This window comes from Pelodiscus sinensis, chromosome 1 (genome assembly GCF_049634645.1).
Source record: "Pelodiscus sinensis isolate JC-2024 chromosome 1, ASM4963464v1, whole genome shotgun sequence".
NCBI lineage: Eukaryota > Metazoa > Chordata > Testudines > Trionychidae > Pelodiscus > Pelodiscus sinensis.
Window position 1 is genome coordinate 184659034 of NC_134711.1, and position 6695 is coordinate 184665728.

Below are 6695 nucleotides of genomic sequence, written 5' to 3' on the forward strand. Positions count from 1 at the left end.
CTTCTTCCACAATAGCTGTAGTGCTAAAAGCAGTTAGGCCTCAGAAAAGGAGGTTTACCTACACCAGCAAAAGCCCTCTGTTCTGCTGTGTAACTGCCCATTTAATGGCGCAAGAGCTCATTTGAGGTGTGGACGCTCCACAGGGTTTTATGCAAAAACCTTGTAGTGTAGATGTAGCCTCTGTGTTGTTTATGGACTATCCTGGCAGAGGAGAGACCTGGAACTGACCTGGCTGGAGAGCTGAGTCACAGGAGGAGGTAGCCACTACCCTGAGAGAGCATGGCCACGAAGAGGTGCCCAGGGTGAGCTGACTCCTTCCACGTCTCCTTGCCGCAGACTACAAACTTCATACAATAGTGGGGTAGTAGGACTCATTCTAGGGAGGGCCGACTTAAGGCATTTCTGGGTGTCAGACCTCAAAGCCCGCACGTGGAGCCTAGTGGAATAGAAGGGACTGGGCTCTCCTACCAACCCTTCCCCCACCATGTCAAAGGACTCAAGACGCTGACAACTAACTATTACTCTCCACAAGCATGGTTCTTCAGGGCTAACAGAGTAAAAAAAAAAAATCAGTGAAAATGTATTTTGGTTACTAAACTAAGGAATGACAGAATACACACGGGGAACAGAGCAATGGGGGCTATTTTTGTGACGTTATTTTTCAGGACAGAACTTTAAACTGTGGCTCTTTAGGTTAGCTGATGTTACAGGTTCTCTATTTCTGCCAAAGATTGTAGGAATCAATGAATCTAGTGCAAGCTTGAGTTCTAACACGTAATTTGATAAAGCATGGAGTTATAAGGGCCCTACTAAATTCAGGGTCCAGTTTGGTCACTTTCAAGGTTATGGGATTTTAAAATGCATAAAGCTAATGATTTCATCTATTTGAATCTGAAATGTCTCCATGTTGTAATTGTAGGGGTCCTGACCCAAAAAGGAGTTGAGTAGTGGGGATGCGGTACTGCTATGCTTACTTCTGCACTGCTGCTGCTGACAGTGTGGTGCCTTCAAAGCTAGGCAGTTGGAGAGCAGCTGCTGCTGGGTGGGAGCTGAGCTCTGAAAGAGCCACTGTCAGCTGCAGCACATAAGTAAGGATGGCCTGGTATGGTATTGCCACCCTCACTTCAGTGTTGTTGCCTGCAGAGCAGTGCCCTCAGTCAGTAGCCACCACTCTACAGCCACCCAGCTCTGAAGGCGGCACAGAGGTAGTGGTAGCAATTTGATAAGCCCCCCCCCCCCAAATAACCTTGTGACCCCCCCCTCCTGCAACTCTTTTTTGAGTCAGGGACCCCCGATTTGCAAAACGCTGGTCTTCCACCATGATATCCGTATAGCATAGGGTAAATGTACACAAAAGGCCAGATTTCATGTTCCGTAACACATTTTTCATGGCCATGAATTTGGTAGGGCCCTAGTGATCGTACTTCATGCCTCAGGACTTCCAGCTCCATTGCAAGTGCTTATAAAGAATGGAAAGGGATGAGCCAGTGGGTCCGAGACCTGGCTTCAAGACCCTGCCTTGCTGCAGGCTCCTTGTGTGATGTCAGGTGAGCTACAGAGCAGTGTTTCTTAACCTTTTTTTTATAAGGTACCCCTTTAAAAAAAATTATAAGTACCCCCAGTACCTACAGTTTTCAGACACACACAATTTTTTTCTACCATTGCAATGTATTTGTTTAAACAACTTAATCGTAGCCGATTAAGAGTGATGAAATTTTGGGGCGTTAAAAAGTACAAAAATAATAAAGTGCTGTAAAACAAAACAAAAATTCAGTTTTCTCCAAATTTCAGTTGTGTTGATGTACCCCCCAGACTTCTCTCAAGTACCTTTGATGGTACTTGTACCACTGGTTGAGAAACACTGCTATAGAGTGTCTGAGCCTCCCATGGGAATAGCAACATTTCCCTACTTTGCAGGAGTCGGGAGGCTAAATACGTCAAAGATTGAGTTCAGATGCACAGGAATTGGGGCCCTTTAATTAGCTCAGGGTATGTCTACACTACAGTGCTATTTCAAATTAGCTTAATTTGAATTAACTATTTCGAATTAAGTTAATTCGAAACAATGCATCTATACACAAAAACTATTTTGAAATAGCACGTCTACACTGAGTAGACCCTGAACTGAAGTTAAGGCTGGCTGGAACCAGTGCCAGCAGGGCATCAGGTTAGGACTTAGTGTGTGGGGCTGCTGCCTGAGGCTAACTGAGCTCCGTGCTTAAAGGGACCCTACCCCCACCCCAGACAGACAGTTCTCAGGGTTCCCCGCTTGCTTGTCTACCTCGATGAGGGACAGCAAAGCAGTCCTGTCTTGGAGTGCCCTGAATACCTGTACTCAGGATACCACAACACTCGGCCACATGGAGCCAGAGCTGCCCCTAGGCACGCCAGCGCGTCTCATGGGGTTGTTGCCGTCAGCCCGGCTGCACTTGCTGCAGGCTGCCATCCAGGGGGTCCATCGGGGGGCTGTCAGGATCCAGGAGGCCCTGAGGGAGAGCGTCCACCCTGAGGAGCCCTCGGAGCCTCCCCGGTCCTCCTCACTGGGGGCTCATGCCCCATTCCTCCCTCACATCCTTCCACTTACCCCTCCCTAGCCCCCCTTCCTGATGTCAAATAAAAGACACGTATGTTCAAAAATAGAAATTGGGTTTATTGAACAAAACTGGGGGGGGGGGGGAGGGGGATGAACCTCTGGAGAGACTGGGAAAAGGAGGTGGGAGAGGGGAAGAGAGAGGGTGGAAGAGGGGAGGGGGAAACCTGGGAGGAGGGAGCTGGAAGGGGGGAAGAAGGGGGAGGGGAAGCTCAGGGTTGGAGAGCTCACCAGACCAACTTGACTTTCATGCGAACCCAGGAGCAGGTTAGCATGGTGGCCTTTGGTGGCCAGGCTGGCAGCTATCCTGCCATAGACAGCCACATTCCTCCGTCTAGTGTGGAGATCATGGATGTTGGGGGCATCCCCCCCCCAACCTGAATAAGGTCCATGATCTCCACCCTGGACCAGGAAGGCGCCTGCCTTCTCCAGCCCCTGGCAGGCTCCTGGGAGCTGGCAGATTGCTCCTGGGGAGCAGTGGAGGGCTGGCTGCCAGTGGCTTGCTGGCTCATGTTTTGGGGCCATTGGGTCAGGGGCCCTGGTGGCCACTGCTGGCTCTGGGCTGGCAGGCTTGGGGCTGGCACAGGCACTGTGGCCAGGGTCTACCCCTTTAATGGCTCTGGGGCTGGGAGAGAGGAGAGTAAGTTTTCCTGGTTGTGCACAGAGTGACCACCAGGGCTCTCTGGGAAGGCTGGAGGCCCCCTATTTCAAATTAAGTGTCTACATAGCACTTAATTCGAAATAGCTATTTCCCCCAAAATGAGAGCTGCACCTGGTAAATGGCCCAATCCCCTGCTCCTTCCCGCAGTCTCCTGCCCTCCCGGATCCTTCATCCCAACCCTTAGCCCACTTCTATACCCTACCTCCTGCCCAGGCCCTCCCCACCTTACCTCCTCCCAGACCTCCTGCCCACTTCTGCACCTCCCTCCCTCCCAGACCCTGCATTCCCACACCCCGCCTACTCCTGTTCCTACCCAGACATCACACCTCCAATCCCCTCTGCATCCTTCCTCCTTCCAGACCCCACTTCCCTGCAGCCCCTTTCTGCACACCAAACCCCTCATTTTTGGCCCCTCCCTGGACCTTCAGGGGCCTCACAAAATCAACTAGTCCCAGGACCCTAGAAGAGTTAATCTGGCCCTTCTGGTTTCATCAGAGAAAATGACACTCTCCAGATCACCACATCAGATTTCATGGAGCCCGCTCAACCCACGTTGTCAGCCAGGCAGAGCAGTCCTTAGAAACCAGCAGCCATGCAGACCAGGGGTCACAGAATGCCCATTCCCCTGGCTTCCAGACGCTGGGATCTGATCGAGTTGGAGGCAACTGCTGGGTACTAATGTCCTGAATAGTGTCAGCGAAATAGGAATTGTGCTGCTTAGAGAGTATTTTAGAAGGCCGGTACCATGCTGAGCCATAGCACCTGATGCATAGCTGAGGCAACAGCTTCACATAATCTTGCCAGAGAATTTATCCTATTTGCCTTAAGCCTAGAATTATAATCAGGTCTCGGCTTCTTCAAAGCCTCCTGGCTTTGGATATTCAAAATCTGAAAATAAACCCTGAGACCAATTACCTTAGCACAAGATCTCTGGTGAATAGTTGGAGGGGAATTTTTTCAGCCACTTGACCATGTGGAAGTTTTGGATGCTTTTGACCTGCTCCCTGACTTCTTGTAATGTTACCACCATTGGTTTCCATGGTTCTGCCCTCCCTGGTCCCCCTCTTACCTGTCTGATCACTCTTTCGGAGTTGCATTTCATAGGTCACCATCCACATATCCTCTTCCCAGTTTCTGAAGGTGCCCTTGCGGGTTCCTGCTTGTCCCCACCCTCCTTACTTTGCTTCTAAGTCTGCCTATCTACCAGCTTGTCTTTAGTAACCATCCGTATGTTGATAACTCATAAATCTACCTCTTTAGTGATGAGGTATCTCCCTTCATCTGCGCCTTGCCTGTTTTTCTGACTTCTCTGCATCTCTGCCTGACATGTCCAGGCATCATCATAAACTCAATGGCTGTGTCTACATTGGCCCCTATTCCGTAATAGGGATGCTAATGTAGCACTTTGGAATAGGCAAATCCGCGGGGGATTTAAATATCCCCCGCAGCATTTGCATTAACATGGCTGCTGCTTTTTTCCGGCTTGTAGATAAGCCGGAGAAAAGCGCCAGTCTGGACGCGATCCTCCGGAAAATAAGCTCTTTTCCGGAGGATCTCTTATTCCTACTTGAAAGTACAACGTCCTTATGCTGCCAGACGCTGAGGCCAATGGCCTGGATGTTACCTTTACTTGGCCCTTTCCCTGGACCCACATATTCGTGCTTTTATTACATAGCATCTCTAAAATCTGGCCTTTCCTTCCTGTCCACACCAGCAGAACTCTCCTCCAAGCCCTCATCCCTTCACATCCTGACGAGAAAAACCACCCACCTCTTTTCCGATTGTGACGGGGTGCGATCACCCCACACTTCTAATGCCCCCGTTGCCGCACTCTGTGGGGAGTGCGGCGCCCCACTTGCTGCATGTGCTGTGTGTTCATGCATCACGGCACAGCTGGGCAGCGCCGCGACCTGGAGCGGGACGCTTTGGGCACGTCACGAGTGTGCTAGGAATGACGCGAGAGGGGCAGGGTGTCTGGAGCACGTAGTGGTGACGTCATGGGGAGGGGTGAGGCAGGAGAGACAAGGCGGGAGTTACAAAGGGAAAGGGGCACAGGAGAAGGGGAGAGATGAAGGAGGAGAGAGAGGACGGTCTGCGAGCAAGTGGGAGGGTGAGTGGCAGGACTCTGCCGGCTTCGGTGAGCTGTATGTGCTGGTTGAGGAGACAGCCAGGAGGGGTGCAGACCTCCCTCAACTGTAGCCAGGGTAGGAAGTAGCCCAGGGCGAGGCTTCCCTGCTAAGGCCCACGGGCTGACGAGTTATGGCAGGAATCCCTGTTAGTCAGACAGGAACTTGTCTGTGCCTGTCCTTAGGGCCCTGGGCTGAGACCCGTGAGAGAAGGCGGGTCCGGGTCCTCTTACCCCGTCCGCCATGGGCGGGTGTCAGTGTACGAGCTATTGAAAGTCGAGACTTCAGCAGACTGCCGAAGGGGCAGGGTGGCCTGTGAAAAACTCTGAGCAGAGGGCCAATTAGGAACCTGAGTGGGACCCCACGAGAGAGGGGGACTAGCCTGCTTGTTCACACCAATCTAGAACCTTACCGACCACACGTCTAAACAGAACGCTGCTGCTGAAAGAATTTTCTTGACTTGTCACCTTGCCCGCACCAATGCCCCCTTTAATCCTTTCACTGCCACGTCATCTACCACCGGCATGTATTTTACATGTTAATATTGTCACAATTTATTCCTCCCACCTTGGATACTCTAAGCTGACCTAGCCATCTATCATGAATGCGCCAGCATTCAACATCCTCCAGTCAGCTGCATCCCTCCACCCCCTGCATGGATTTTCTTTCATGCTGCCTAATATGCATGGGAAAACTCCCTAACAAAATCCAAAGAGCCACTACTTGCTCAGCCTGCTTTAAGACTCACCTTTGAGGATGCCTATAGTATTTGGCCAGCTGACCATGACTAGTCAGAGCTAAGATGTGAGCACTTCTCTTCCTCTTCTTTCCTTGTTATTACTCCCTTCCTCTGTATTGTTTCACAAATTTAAAAAAAAAAAACTGTAACAAAATTGTCCCAATTCTTCGCCACATTCATTGGCAGGTTTGCTGTAACCTCAGCCTCTTAGTTTGCATCTCTGTGTTGCTTTAGGTTGTAAGGCCTTCAGAGTGCATAAGAACATAAGAACAGCCACACTGGGACAGACCAAAGGTCCATCTAGCCCAGTGTCCTGTCTGCCAACAGGGGCCAATGCCAGGTGCTCCAGAGGGGGTGAACAGAACAGGGAATCATTATGTGATCCATTTCTTATCTCTCATTCCCAGCTTCTGACACAGGCAATGGACACCATTCCTGCCCATCGTGGCTAATAGTGGGGTGAGGTTTGTCTCCTTTCTGCATTCATACAGAATCAGCACATTGGGGCACCCATACTTCCTGGGACTTTTGGGTGCTACCATCCTGCAAATATTTACTTTTCATAATAATAGAAGAAAT